At 31.8% G+C, this 15,705-nt stretch overlaps 1 long non-coding RNA gene across 2 annotated transcripts; it reads right to left on the bottom strand.

Annotated features, from left to right (window-relative positions):
* Positions 1 to 1,831: 1,831 nt before the first annotated feature.
* Positions 1,832 to 8,538, bottom strand: LOC131857280 (uncharacterized). Of its 2 annotated transcripts, none has more exons than XR_009358642.1 (5): positions 8,418 to 8,538; positions 8,144 to 8,226; positions 6,985 to 7,046; positions 6,030 to 6,112; positions 1,832 to 4,465 (listed from the first exon to the last, which is right to left on the bottom strand). It is a non-coding gene; the product is annotated as an uncharacterized LOC131857280 (long non-coding RNA). The 2 variants fall into 2 exon arrangements; XR_009358643.1 differs by having other exon boundaries at positions 1,832 to 2,453.
* Positions 8,539 to 15,705: the final 7,167 nt, after the last annotated feature.

Raw genomic sequence — 15,705 nt, 5'->3', positions numbered from 1 at the left:
TTTCACATATAGCTTGTTCAAACGCACACTTCAAACATATACAAAGTAAAAGAAAAAAAATGAACATTGATAAATAAATGTTAAAGTTTACTATACTCCTTACAAAAAGTGAATGTAAAAGTTTAAATACATTTCATGCAATATTAGTTCACTTCACACATATTTTGGTCAAACATACAATTCACACATAAGCGAATGTCAACTAGTACACATTTTACACAAAGTGAATGTGAAATTTAGTTGAAAAACACACAATGTAAATGCTAAAGTTGAAACAATCTTGACATAAAAGTAGTTCAACCACACATGATGTAAACACACACACTGTGAATGTGAAAAATTAAAAGCACAAATGACACAAAGTTCGTCCATTTGAGATATGGTTTGTTCAAACACATAACAAAATTGAATGCCAAAGTTGGTGCATTATTCATACAAAGTGAGTGTAATTCAAAGATACACACACCAAAATACAAATTTGATAAAGTGGTCATCAAAGTTAAAACAAATTTCAAACAAATTTTGTTAATTTCAAATGTAATTTGTTGAAAAACACTTCAAATATATACAAAGTAAATGCAAAGGTTTTAAAACATTGATAAGAGAATGTTAAAGTTTACATTTAATACAACTTTAGTTCACTTCACACATATGTGAATGCCAGCTAGTACATATTTTAAACAAAGTGAATGTGAAATTTCAAATATAAAAAACATCCCACACAAAGCTAGTTCAAACACACTCAAAACAAATGCTAAAATTAGAATAAATTTCACACAAAATTAGTTCAACCACACATAATATATACACACACACAATGTGAATATATTGTGTGGTTGAACTAATTTCACATATAGTTTGTTCAAACATACAACAAAAGTGAATGCCAAAGCTAGTGCATTCTCCATACAAATTATAAGTGAAGTTCAAACATACACACATGCCAAAATACAAATATAATAAAGTGGTTGTCAAAGTTAAAACACAGTTCACACAAATTTTGTTAACTTCACTTATAGTTTGTTCAATTGAAAACTTTAAACATATACAAATTAAAAGCAAAACTTTAATCATTGATAAATGAATGTGAAAGTTTACTATCTCTTTATACAAAGTGAATATGAAAGTTCAAAACATTTCATACAACATAAGTTCACTTCATACACACTTCACACATAAGTGAATGTCAACTAGTAAATATCTTACACAAAGTGAATGTGGAATTTCAAATATAAATACATCCCACACAAAGTTTTCAAACACAAACAAATTAAATGCTAAAGTTGAAACAAGCTTCACACAAAATTAACTCAACCACATGAAGTAAAATACAACAAAAACACACACAATGTTAATGTGAAAAGTTAAAACACACGTCACACAAAACTTGTTGAAACACATACATACTTCACACAACTACAAAGCAAATGCACCAAAGTTTTAACATGTACTTTCAAAAAGTGTTTTGACATAAAGTAAGTGTCAAAAGTGAATCATTGTTCAAAACACATAGTTGCACAAACAATAAATGGATTCCCAAAAAAACACACACTAAATAGACATGTTTCAATTGCAATTGCTGATTATATGATGTTACAAAATTTACATTAAAAATAAAAAAATATTGTAATGCTTAAATAATTACACTACACTAAAAATGTTAAATCATTAAATGCAATGAAATTTAAAATAAAATGTTAAACTCTATACAATAAAAAATAATATAAAATTAACAAAAAGACACTAGACTGAAACTAATGCCAATGACCTGAAAAAATATATAAAATTAACACAAATACACTAGACTAAGAAGAATGGACATGGCCAATGACCATTCCCCATAGCCTTGGGAAGGGAGCCATCCAACCCCTTCCAAATAAAAGTTTTGTATCATACTATAAATTTGTTTACATATCAATTTACAAATTACATTTCGAAGTTGATCCATTTCAACAATTGATTCAAAGGCAACATTCTATCCAATTTTAGATATTAAATATTGAATATTACAGTCCATTACAACATTCCTAACATTTTTTAAAAACCTAGAATATTACAATTATTATTTGACTTCAGTAGATACTCCTTAAGTTTCCAAACATTTCTGAACTACATTGTCAAACACTTGAACAACATCAATCATAATTTAAATTAATATGAATTATTCTATCAATAAAAATATACAACAATTAAATATGCTATTATTAAAATAAAACTAACATAAAAATTCAATGCAATAACCTTTGCAATGCAAATGTCCTACAATTTCATTTTTTCCAATTTGAAAAAAAATTTACATCAGTATCTTGAATAATTAGGGAAAACATTACTGTGTTGCACTACAGAAAAGAGAAAAATTATAGCAATCTACATAACTAAAATATAAGTCTATGTAGCATTCTTCTAGAAGAACACTTATAACTGAAACACAAAAAGTTTAGATGCATTTAAACCTGTAATTAAAACACAAAAAGTTTAGATGCATTTAAACCTGTAATTAAAACACAAAAAGTTTAGGTGCATTTAAACTTGTAAGTGCAATATCTCATCTAATTTCTTAAGAGGACCAATCCAAGAACTGATAATAATGACCCTAATTTATACATCCAAAGATAGTAATGACAATAAAGTATTTGCAAACATAATTAAGGAAACATCCAAAATGTTTGACAAAATTTCAGAGTAGAAATGTTTGACAGAATTACAGAGTAGTGTAAAATTTGAGCTTAAACCCGTGAGAATATTACACTTGGAGACAGTGGTTGTTGCAACTTATTGATTAAAAAAAAGAACATTGTAATCTAAACAAATAACAAAAATAAAGTAGCTTATAAGAGGATCTTAGTTTTGCTTGGAAATAAACATTGCTAAAATTAGAAAACATTGATCCATGAACACCCTTCTGATTCTGCGGCATGTTTTTGCCCTAAAATCTAAAGAAGCAAGCATCCTTGAAAAAACACCTTTTTGAAGATGGTTGCTGGAAATATTAAATTGAATCTTTGAACCCCTCTTTGTTATTCCTTGAACATGCAAACTTGCTTTAAAAAATTAAAAATAGTAGATTCTAAATAGTGACAGATCTTATATTGAGCACTTAAACGCCAACATGGAAATCCTGTTGTAGTAAGTTTGAAACACTAATATCCATAAGAAATGAGTAAGAATGAACTTTAGATCTTGAAACCCCGTTAAGTGTGCTCTTAATGAGTTTCTACCACTTACTCTAGTTAATAGATGCTAGGTGCACAATTTTGATGACTTGGCCATGTTTTAGTGAGCATCAAGGTAATTCCCATGGTGAATATGAGGTGGTTGTGTGCCATCAGAGCTATTGGAGGAGGAACTTTCATCACTTATTGCCACCTTTTTTGACCTGGGGAGGAACTTTTAGTCATTTGTTGCCAGTTTTTGACTTGAAGATCTTTTATCATTTAATTTCAGTTTTTCACTTCAGAAGGAACTTGTGACAACTTAGCTAGGAAGAATTTTATGACCACTTCAAAATATTTAAGTTGAATTTTACTCTTTCAAAACCATCCCAAGCATGCACTTTTGAGGCTTGAACTAGGTGTTTATCTTTTGGTTGAACTCGATGATAACTAAGCCACATTTAAGGACACAAGGCACAAATTTTGAAGGACTTCAGCATTTTCAGATTTGAGTTGGAAGTTTTAGATAGCTGGGTGATGCCAAGTGCCCATTGTTAATGTTTCAGCCAGGTGGAAAGGAGTTGAAGGTGTGCCTTCACAAGCTTAGTTAATTTATTCACTTTCCTTCTTTACTAATGTTGTTTCAAAGATCAAACCCCTGATATTTTCCTGATGTTTTCTCCTGTATTCTGCTGCTTGTTATTGACTTGTGCACTTTCTCAGAGTTGCTCACTTATGTGATGTTTACCCTTAGCACATATTCAAAATACTGCTTGCATGTGACATTTTTCCTTGGATTTTTTCCCCTGTGCATGCAGAATCAACTACATTTCAAGGTTGATGCAGTAACCTAAAGTATCTCATTTGAAAGCAGCAAAGAGGGCGTTGAGGTAAGTTCTTGGTATAGTGGAACATGGTATGCAATACAAGAAAAAAGATCATTTAATCTTGATTGGATACACATACGTGGACAATGAAGTGTATGTTTTCCAGTAACAACTCAAAACAGAACAAGAAAAAGGAAAGCAAGGCAAAATCTGGAGATGTAAACTAAGTGCAAAAACTAAAATTTTCTTGACCACAATAACAATTGAGATCTCTTATTCTCCATTCTAGTCTTAGTGGCATGGCATTTACATGAGCACGAACTCTATTTTATTATACATGAACTTAAAGTTAAAGTTTAAAATAACTAGACTTCAGCTAAGTGGATTAGATTTCTTACCCCTGAAGTTGTGGCCACATTCCACACTTGCTAAAGGCTTTCTAGGAGTTTGAAATATGGTGAAGATGACTTCTATGCTTTAGCACACCTACAAACTTATGCTCAGTCAAACTTTGGATTTGAGTTACGCAATCAATCAAAAGTAATATTATCAGGTCTTAAAAAACTTGACATGTTATATATTAGATATGGAAAGCTATCAAAAATTTGAAATCCAAACTCCATTTTAAAGTTGTTCAATAGATTTAAAACATTGGGTGAAGCAAGTTTTATATGAACTTTTGGGTTCAAAAATGATACAAACTTTCACACTTCATGAAACTGTAGATGTCATATTGTGATTGAATTACAATTAAATGCAGTCAAGCAAGTCTGGTTAAAAATGATAAGACTGCAGACTTAACTAATCCGTTCTGTTAGATTATATAAAGTGAGATAATCTAAAAATTTAAATGTGACATGATGAACAATGTTGACCTAGTTTATAATCCTAGAGTAAAACAATTAGGTTAATTTTTAGGTTATAATTAAATAAATAAAATATTAAAAAAAAAATATATATAAATTATGGATGAACGAGGGTGTCTGCCTATGGCAAGCAGGGGTCGTGATCGTCCGAGAGGCAGGGGCCACGTTTGTGTTGAAGATTCAGCCTAAGGCTGAGTGAATTTCTTGCATAACAGAAAGCTTGTAGATACGTTTGAACTTTACAGTATGTGGTTTTTTTGGTTAAAGTTTCAGATTTTAGAGGCTGGAAAGGTAGCCTGTTCTTCTGCTTAGCCATTTATCAATAAAAATAAAAAAATTAGAAATTGAGAAATTATGGAGAATGGCAAGCATAATGTCAATATTAACCATCAAAGTGATTTCTGAATGTTATGGTTAATCAAGATGCAAAGATCCATTGAAATAAAGAATCCCTAAAAACATTGTAAAAAAATGAAGGCAACAATTGTAAAAACCCCATTATTTACCCAACCTAGATTGCACTAAGCATTTATTTATTTATTTTCATCAAATTTTATAGTGTCTGTAACAATGGTGGTGTAGAACATAGATTAGACAATTGGAAATCCAATTGATGAAACTGAATTAGAAGTATTATTAAAAAATTAAGACAACAATTGTAGAAGCCCTATCATTAACCCAACTTAGATTGCACTAAGCATTTATTAATTTATTTTCATCAAATTTTATAGTGTCCGTAACAATGTTGGTGCAGAACAGAGATTAGACAATTGAAAATCCAATTGATGAAACTGAATTAGAAGTATTATTAAAAAATTAAGACAACAATTGTAGAAGCCCTATCATTTACCCAACCTAGATTGCACTAAGCATTTATTTATTTATTCTTTTTCATCAAAATTTAAAGTATATGTAAGAATGATGCAGAAGGGTTTTCAGACAATTGAAAACTCAATTGATCAAAGACAATGATAAATTCATAAATTATAATTTATTTTTCAGAAATGTTTTAAGTCAAACTAAATTAAGTCAATGAAGAGATAAATATGGTAGATTATTTTCAAAAGTTTGACCTTAAATTAAATAAATCTACATGAATCAAAGCATTTAAAAATAATTGTAAAAAGAAATTTTATTACTCAATTCAAATGATATTTATAATATACAAATTCAAATATTGATACCTGGTTTAATTCTTGACAGTTGTGATGTGTAATTCTGCTTCTTTTCTCCTCCTCCTTATTCTTCCCACTGCTTATACTGTACCCTATTGAAAAATCATCATCCATACAAAAATAAATATCTAATACCAATAAAACTTTAAAAAAAATCTACAGGTAGATTGTAAGAATGAAAAAGAAAAATACATAACAAACATGTAAAAATAGAACTCAGTACAAAACAGAAGTAACAATATTGCAAACATTCATTTAAATCATTGAAATGATTCTGAAATCGATTACCCAAGAAAGCTTTCTTGCCAGAAAATCAGAATAAAGCATGATTTATAGATTATTTATGGAAAACAAGTAAAGCCAGTTTAACAATGGTATTGGTAAGAAATTGGCAACTAGATCAAGAAAGAATTAAGAAATCTCATTTTTTCTGGTTAGGAATGGATGAAAATTAGATTAAGCAGATTCATGGTCCTATCCAATTTGTTAAGTTCAGTAAAACACTAGTCGCTACTTTCAACCCCTAACAAAATAAATACAGCGCTATAACTCAAATATGTTCCATATAAAGGACAACAAGATGGCAGAATATATGGACACATACCCAAATATCTATATAGAGAAAAGTAAAAGCTGTGGCAAAGTCTATTATCTATAAATGGACATAAGAATCAACACAACTGTGCCTAGAGAGGAAAATCAAAATCAAAATCAAAATAGCTGTGCATAGAGACGGATATGATATTCAAAACAGCTGTCATAAGAAGCAAAACAACTGTGCAAATGTTGATGCCTATATGAAACAGGTGCCATACAAAATATGAATTCCAAATTGTGTCAAAATATGTGTCTCTTGAAACCCACATACATAAAAATGTGCATCTCTAAACCCAATTGCAAAAATTGTTCATATATCCAAATTCAAGTCTAGATTAGAATATGATCAAATGGGTGTGAATTAAACCTGGATTGCGAACTGTTCCAATAGCAGCTTCACATGCCTTGAAGCATCAAACCCTCCTGCTCCTGTAACACACACAGTTTGGCTAGCTCAAGTCTTTTTGCCCATGGTCATAAGAATGTAAACAAATGAAAACATAGAATACAAACAGAAAAAGTAAGGATCAGAAAATTAAAAAACACATAACGAAAATTTAAAACCAAAACTCAGAATAGAGCAAAACTCAAAACAGAGGCATGGCCATGCCCAAAAATATACAACACATGAAAATTAAACAAACAAACAAAAACAAAGAAAGAACAGTCTGCGTTACTTCTCAGATAATCCGTCCATTTAAAAGAGGCGAATGCAAAAGAAAAATACATAACACCAATAAAACTTTTAATAAAAATCTACACATAAATTAGAATGCAAAAGAAAAATAGATCTCACGGTACAAATAAAAACAGAGGCATGACAAACTTAAATAGAATGTCAATGAAAGAAATAAAACAAAGAAAGCAACAGTATTGAATCGCAGGTAAACAGAACATTCCAAGCATTCATTTGAATCATTGAAATGAATCTGACACAATCAGAATAAAGCATTATTTATAGATTATTTATGCAAAACAAGTACAGTTTAACAATGCTATTGGTAAGAAATTGACAACTAGATAAAGAAAGAATTAAGAAATCTCACTTTTTCTGGTTAAGAATGAATTGATTAAGCAGAATGATAGTCCTATCCAATTGTTAAGTTCTGTAAAACAGTATTCAGTACTTTCAACCCCAAACGTTTTGTGCCCACTCAATATATTCAAACAAAAAAAATTCAGTGCTATAACACAAATATGTTACATACAAAGGACAACAAGATGTCCACCCCATGAGAAGTGTTCATTAAAGTGGCCAGAATATATGCACACATACCCAGATATCTATATCGAGAAAATGGACACAAGAATCAACACAGTTGTGCATAGAGAGGGAAATGAAATTCAAAACAGCTGTCATGACAAGCAAAACCCAATTGCATACAAAATATGAATTCCAAATCGTGTCAAGCTGTGTGTCTCTTGATTGGAATATCTAAACCCAGTTGCAAAAACTGTTAATATATCCATACCAATTCCAAATTCAAGTGTATATTAGATTATAATCAAATGGGTGTGAATTAAACCTGGATGGCGAACTGTTCCTGCTGCTCCTGTAACATACACACTCTGGCCTGCTCCAGTCTGTTTGCCCAATGGTCATAACAATCTAAACAAATGAAAACATAGAATACAAACAGAAAAAGTAAGGATCAGAAAATAAAAACACATAACGAAAATTTAAAACCAAAACTCAGAATAGAGCAAAACTCAAAACAGAGGCATGGCCATGCCAAAAAACATACAACACATGAAAATTAAACAAACAAACAAAAACAAAGAAAGAACAGTCTGCGCTACTTCTCAGATAATCCGCCCATTTAAAAGAGGCGAATTCTGCTTTTTTCCAACGGTGAATTCTGCTTTTTTAAACGGTATATAAGAAAAAATAAAAGCCATTCTCTCAATGCCTGTAGTTGTAGAGCCGTTGGAAACGCTCCTTTGTGGGATGAGGATAAAATTTGAAACTAACTCGTTAATTTGAACAATTTCGTTTCAAAATCTACTTCCAAATTGTTCATTTTAATTCAACTGGAAAATAATTTTTTATGACCCTTAATTTAAATAAGAATCCCTCCACTAAAATTCTATAGTTAATTAAATAAATTGAAAGTTAACATTAAATATAATTTAGGTGAATTAAATAAATTGTATACAATATAAATTCATGCAGATTAAATTAATGATAATTGATATAGAATAAATTAAAATCCTAAGATTTTAGGATATGCTATTATAGTCTATTGTTCTAAAAGATGCAAGAAATTAAAGAATAATGAAGTAAAGAAATCAAGAGTAGTTACTCAAACAATTAAATATTGAAGAAAACATAAAAAATGGATCGAAGTTCAACTAAAATACGAAAGGACAAAGAGAGTAGTAGAGTGCCAAATAACAAAATAAGAAATTACCATTCTTAAAAACCTTGTGAATATCCTATGTAGAGACATAATCCTAATGACAATGTTTGCCTAAAATTGACCCTAAGTGATAGAGTGGGTTACTATTTTTTTATTAAAATATAAATTTAAAAATAAGTTATAGGCAATTGAGAAAACAAAACTCATTCTGGTTTTTAATCGATTTAGCAAATAAGGACCCAATTTTTTTATAAAATATTAACTGAGGTGGCAAAAGAAAACTAAATTTTCTATGATTCAAAGACATTAACAATGAGTTGCATGAGTGTCAACTTATCTTTTCATAATGTTAGTTAACAAACACTTATTTTTTGGGACTTTGTAGAGAAGCCTCTAGCATGCGCACCTTTTTTCTTTGGTTGAAACATTTTTGCAAGCATATATTCATATTTCTCTCAACATTATCTTTCTTATCTTTTCTTTTGCTAGTATAGGCAACAAATGTGTCATGTGTGGTAGCATTTCTAATGTGACCTTTGGCAACCACTTGCCTTTTTAGTAGGTGGTATTTATTTTGTTACTTACAAGATATTTCATATCCTCATTGGAAGGTAAATATTTTTTATACATAGATACTACATGAGTTATTTAAGTTGCTATTACTTGGAAACTCATACTAAATATGATAGCTATTTTGATCTTAAATAAATAAATTATGTCCTCTTGATAAGCATCAAGATAGTCCATATCGTCATATTCGTAATATTTAGCTACACCATATTCAATTGAGATCTCTTTCTCTTCTAGAGTGTTGTTGCAACAACACACTTCACTATATTACGAGAAAAATAGAATATATTGTGCACTAGAATGAATCCTCTTGGAGTTTCTTATGATCCTTCCTCAAGGGATTATGAATCTGTCTTTCTTGGTGTCCTTTATTTTCTTGTCTATAAATATTTTATTTTTTCTCTATTTGGGCTAGCCATGATTATACTTGGCCTATCATGCAATCTTTAACCTTCAATGATGTGTGTGGTAACAATCCATTGAAAGGTAATCCCTTTTCATTTCTCGCAACCTTATATGAGAGATCATTCTTTTCCCCCATTAACTCAGGGTTAAGTTTATCTTTAGTGGTGTAGGTCTATCTTTCAAAGGGATTGCATCAAACCTTAAGAGCTTCACATTGCCTCTCTTAATTTTTTTATCAGAAGCCTTCGTATTACTCTCAATATTAATTGCCATTGCCTAATCTTCCTTTAATCTTTGATGGTTCTTATCCCAAAGGTTATATCCCAACTTTTCATCAAATGCCTCACAAGCGAGGACCAAAAATATTGATCAATTTGACCTTAAATAAGGAGACGTTTTTTCCATTGTTATCACAAACTTGCTGTTAAAGTGATCAATAATTATTTTATTTATGGTACTTAGCTAATGGATCGTAAACTTAGGATTGACTCAATTTCTCCATACTACAATATGAAAGCTCTCATAAACCCATCCAATAAACCTATGTTTCTATCTATAAAGATCTTGTACCATTCTTAGGTCTATAAACTCTCCTATGTGTTCTAACCATGTTTTTTATCAATAAGGAGTGGTGACTAGGGCATCGACCCTTTAACATTGTTGGAGACTATCAAAAACACATTAACAACAAAATCTGTCAGATAGGCAAACAAAGGAGCTTGCAAGACCAAAAACAAAAAAAATCCAAATCAAGGAGGAGTGGAAACATCCAAGCCTTGATTGTGGGAGGTTTGGGGAAGGGGGGAGCACCTCCCCTTCGACCTGTGGCGAACCACCATCTAGGATCATTGAGGGAGAGATTGTTCTAACCACATTGTTACTAGCTAAATCAATAGAAATATATTGATGAATTCTTAAGTTGGTGAATTTGTACCTTCACTACTTGATGTACCGACTAATTAGATGTATTACCAAATTTTTTATCTCTCCATGTGGATTGTTGTCTTTTGACCTTAAAATTGAAACATCTTCTTTCCGTTGTCGATCTCTATCTTGCCCTCCTCTTTCTATGTTTGATTCTTGAATGTGCAAGCTTGTTTTTGGATTTGAGCTTGCATGGAGTTCTCGTTCTCCAATGAAGAGATCCAAACTTTTCATTTTTAGAAAATTCTTTTATTTGTATCAACAAAGGTCTTCATCTTCCTAGTTGTGCCAAAATATCAATTCAACTTAAAATTAGTGAATCACTGAGGTCTTTGAAAAATGTAATAAAGTAAGTCTAATCTAGCAATGACACCAAGATGTTGGTGCACATTGTTATATGTCCCAAATCGCTAAAGCTATATCTTCTCCTAAGAACCAATAGTGTCAAACTCAAGATAAAGATATAAAATGTATGATTAAGTTGGATAATAACAAACCTACTTACTAAGGTGGGTTTAAGACTTTCTTTAAGTATAGGATTTGCTAAGCCAAGGTTCTTTCCTTAATATGTTAATTTATATATAAGCATAGGTAATGAATATATATCTTGACATAAACTATACCTTATACAAGTATACTCTTATTTAGTTGTCATTTTGTATATGTATGTTGGTTTGACAATACAAGGTTTTGTTAAGAAAAAGTGTCACAACCCTTCAATTAAAAAAAGGTTAATATTTATAGTAATTTCTTATAAACATACCAATAAAACTTTGATCCAAAATCATGTTTAGATTTCAAGATATAAAAGTTTTCATTTTAAAAATCTCAAAGAAAATTTTGAGGCTCTTAGAAGCTGATTTTGGGATCCACAGTCGTCAAAGATAATTAATCAGGTTATAACCTGATTGAGAACTATATACACCTAAAAATGGTCTAAAGATAATTAATTAAATAAGCAATTATTTAATTAATCCCCCTTCCTAATTTAATTGAATTTGTTAGGCAATTTGATTAAGTTCTCCCTTTCATCTACTTCTTAATAAATCTAAGGATTTATTTAATAGGTTCATTTCCATAGTCCCCTTTGATTAATTAATTCAAATTAATTAATAGTCCCCCCATTTCAATCAATTCTTCTAATCCTCTAATTAATTAAAACAAATCAACTTATGAGTTGTTGAGAATTAATTAGTCTTTTCCTATTATTTGAATTTTTAATATTCAAATTACCCACATGCCTCCTAACTTCTAACCACCTAACTTAACCATCCCTCTAACCTAACCCATTCCACCTAACCTTGGGTTTTAATAACCCTATCCTATCTTGCACATTCTAACCACCTTATCCTAACCTCCTATTGTGTGGATATTTTCTTCTTGAGACACATGGTACTTTGGCCACATGTCTCCTCTCTTGGACACTCACCCTTTTATTAGCAAAGCTCCTTGACACTTGTCACCAAAGAGATGACAAATGTCCCTTCCTCCAACCTCTTCTCCAACCTCCTCCAACTTCACCCTTGATATCTTCATACTCAATCTTGACCGTTGATTCCTGCCACCTCACCCCTGGCCTTGGAAATCCTATAAATATCCCCCATTTTGGAGCACAAAGGATCCCATCTCATTATCAATTTAGGAATTGTTACTATAGGCATATCATTTGAGCATTATTTTTATAGGCAATTGCATTAGCTTAATTTGATGATTTTCTAGCATAATTGTTGAATCATGTAGCTTAATCAATCTCTTTTCTAGCTTAATTGCATCATCATCATAGCTTAATCATGCATATCATTAGCTTAATTAGTCTCTTGGATCAATCTAGCATAATCAATCTCATATTTGCATATCATTATCATTTCAAATCCTCCATCTAGGTGTAGTCAAGTCACTGGGATTGCTTATCCAGATCTGAGAGCAAATCCATACTCACATCTCTTCGGAGGCGATAGGTCACTTTGTCATGGTTCATCTTTATTTGCTTATTATTTGCTAACCATGCTTGTAATAATCTATTGAGTGTTTGTGTTGCAGTTGCAGGTATCACACACAACAGGCACGACATTTTGGCGCCCACCGTGGGGCCAAAAAAGAGTTCTCTTTTTTGGCCTCTTAGCATCATCAAATTTCTAATTTAGCAGGTTGTTGGTCGGATCTGATTCAGAATTTCATACGAGTTCCCTTTGTGCCTTGTACAAGCAGGGAGAATTGTCATATGATCATGTGAGAATTGTCGTACGAAATTTGGTTTCTGTGTTTTCAAAGCAGATTACATTTTAGGGTTTTCATGCTTCAATTTGGTTATTACTAATGCTAACCCTAGTCTATTTGTGAGTTTTTCGGCAACCTAACATATTTTTGCAGGATGATTGTCAAAGATTACGCTTTTCAAAGCTTTATTTCATCCAAACATCATGACTACTAACTCATTTATTTTGCAGGTTGCCTAGGAGGACTCAACCAAACTTTATGTCTTCTTTAAATTTTCTAGGCACACTTGCTTTTTGCTAAAGGAAATGAACAAACATGTATTATGTGTTTTGATGATAGGCGAGTATTCTCTCACCTTTCTTAGGTGATCAGAAAGCCAGACTCATCCTTTGCTTTCAATAGTGCATATCTTTAACGGGCCTGCCCTCCCGAGGAGCCTATAAGGCCAAAGCCATTAAGGTTGGTGAGAGGTGAATGACCCAAGTGGGAACGGCTAATGCCAAGTACTCCAACCCACTATAAAATAAATATGATTTGATGAAAATCAAGTCAACGATAGTGCTCGAGAATAGCTCTTCTCTATACCTTTGTGTATATCAAGCCTTGGTTTTCAAGGTTGGGAGACCTCTTAATTGAGTTTATACCCCGACACGCCAAACGGATCCCTTACTAGTTCCAATTAAATTAGAAGCTACCTGATTCACCTCTGAAAGGGGGATAATATTTGTGCAAGAGAGATAGTAACTCTCCCAAGATACTTGCCATATCATTCCCCATTAGCATTTGGAGTTGGATAATACGATGTTGAGAATCCATTGCGTGAGACTCAGCGGCCGTATTTTGATTAGCTATTGGGTGTGTACCTAAGTTTGCAAGCAAAGGTTTTCTCTCTCAGCCAACTTCCTTAGGTAGTGTTTTTTGCTTGAGGTCACTTAAGATATCACTTGTTTGCTATGTTTTCATCCCTAAAATAGAAAATCAGACATCTAAGAAATTGGAAAACAAAAGAAAAACATCAAACTTCATTAATAAAAAATCTGTCCAAACAAAGTTGTTGTCTTTGTCCTATCCTCTGTCGTACGAGCTTGTTAGTTTGTCGTACAAGGCATCTAGTTTATCGTCCTGTCCAGTGGGAATTGTCATACAAGCCAGTTTAGCAGGGAATTTTATGCCATCATTTGTCGTCTAGTTCTGTGAGAAATCTCGTACGAGTTTATGTCTTCTGTCGTGCGAGATTTCTGGTTTGTCATATGAGCCTATCTAAATTGTCGTTCTAGGTTGTGTAATCTGTCGTACGAATTTATGTCTCTGTCTATCCAGAACTGTCTTTTTCAGATCTGTCATATGTGCTTGGTCAGTTTACAGTGAGCATAAACACTTGTTATCTGTCATTATGTGCTTAGATTGTCTTCTTGGTTCACTTGGTCAAGTTATCACCTATCAAATCAGACTCTAGAAATAGACACCTCAAGATTTTCAAGTATTCACATTCAACAAGTTCAAGATCTAAACATCTCAAAGTGCATCATCACCCTCTTTGATAAACTGATCACTCAAAAACATAGTTTCTCATTAGGATCTATCATCCTTTATCACAAAACTACAATGTTTGGTCAGGATAACCTTGTCCCACATTGTAGGATATTTTGTTCCTATTGGACTTGGTTTTTATCAAAATCATCATAATTGCACTTCAAAACCGAAGATTGAAAAACTTGCAAACTTTTAAACACTTGAATCGTCTTTTCATGTCTGATCACTTTATCACATTTACATTGGTAGTTGATCACTTATCAAAACAACTTTTGGACAATTGAATCCTAGCGCAATATCTAACACACGTATATGCCTGTTTTAACCAGGGCTCAGAGATGAAAGATCGCAGAGACGGAAATCGAAACATTGGAAATAACTGAAGAGCATAGAACCATGGAACATGAAGATGAAATACAAGTTGAAGAAGAAATAATAGAACAACATGTCAGAGACATCAAAAAGATCCTCAATTCGATAAATTTATGGAGAAAATATTGGAGGGAGACAAAGAAAAATACTTCCTAATGTTAGCAAGAATTGGTGCTACACTCCCCCAAGATTTTGATGTGAACAAATTGACACAAAAGAAAAGTGACCCTCCCCCTAATAATGAACAATATGAGGATATTTTTGGTCTCAAAATTAATGACATGTCAATTCCTAGTAACACTAGAACTAATGAGGAAACTTACATGCCCAAAAGAGATGACGTATAAATTCTAAATAACTTTCAATCCAATGAAGATACAAGAAGGGGTAGAGATGATAAAAGAAGAGACCAAGATCCTCCTAGAATGCAAAATCATGGTTATGCAAGAAAAAATCATGTTGATAATCCTATCACAACTCTCACACAACAAATACAAACACTGCAAACACAAACTCAAGATATGCAAAGAGAAAATGTTAGAAGATACTCACTTCAAGAAATCTATCTTTATCCATTCGACATAAATCTAAACATGATACCATTTCCTATAGGTTGTGAAACTCCTATATACGAAAAATATGATGGAAGAACTGACCCGCAAGATCATATACAATAATTTTGCACAATGAGTATGGAGTTTGCACAT

Source organism: Cryptomeria japonica, chromosome 8 (assembly GCF_030272615.1).
Source record: "Cryptomeria japonica chromosome 8, Sugi_1.0, whole genome shotgun sequence".
Taxonomy (NCBI): Eukaryota; Viridiplantae; Streptophyta; class Pinopsida; order Cupressales; family Cupressaceae; genus Cryptomeria; species Cryptomeria japonica.
This window is presented reverse-complemented; position numbering and strand designations above follow the sequence as displayed.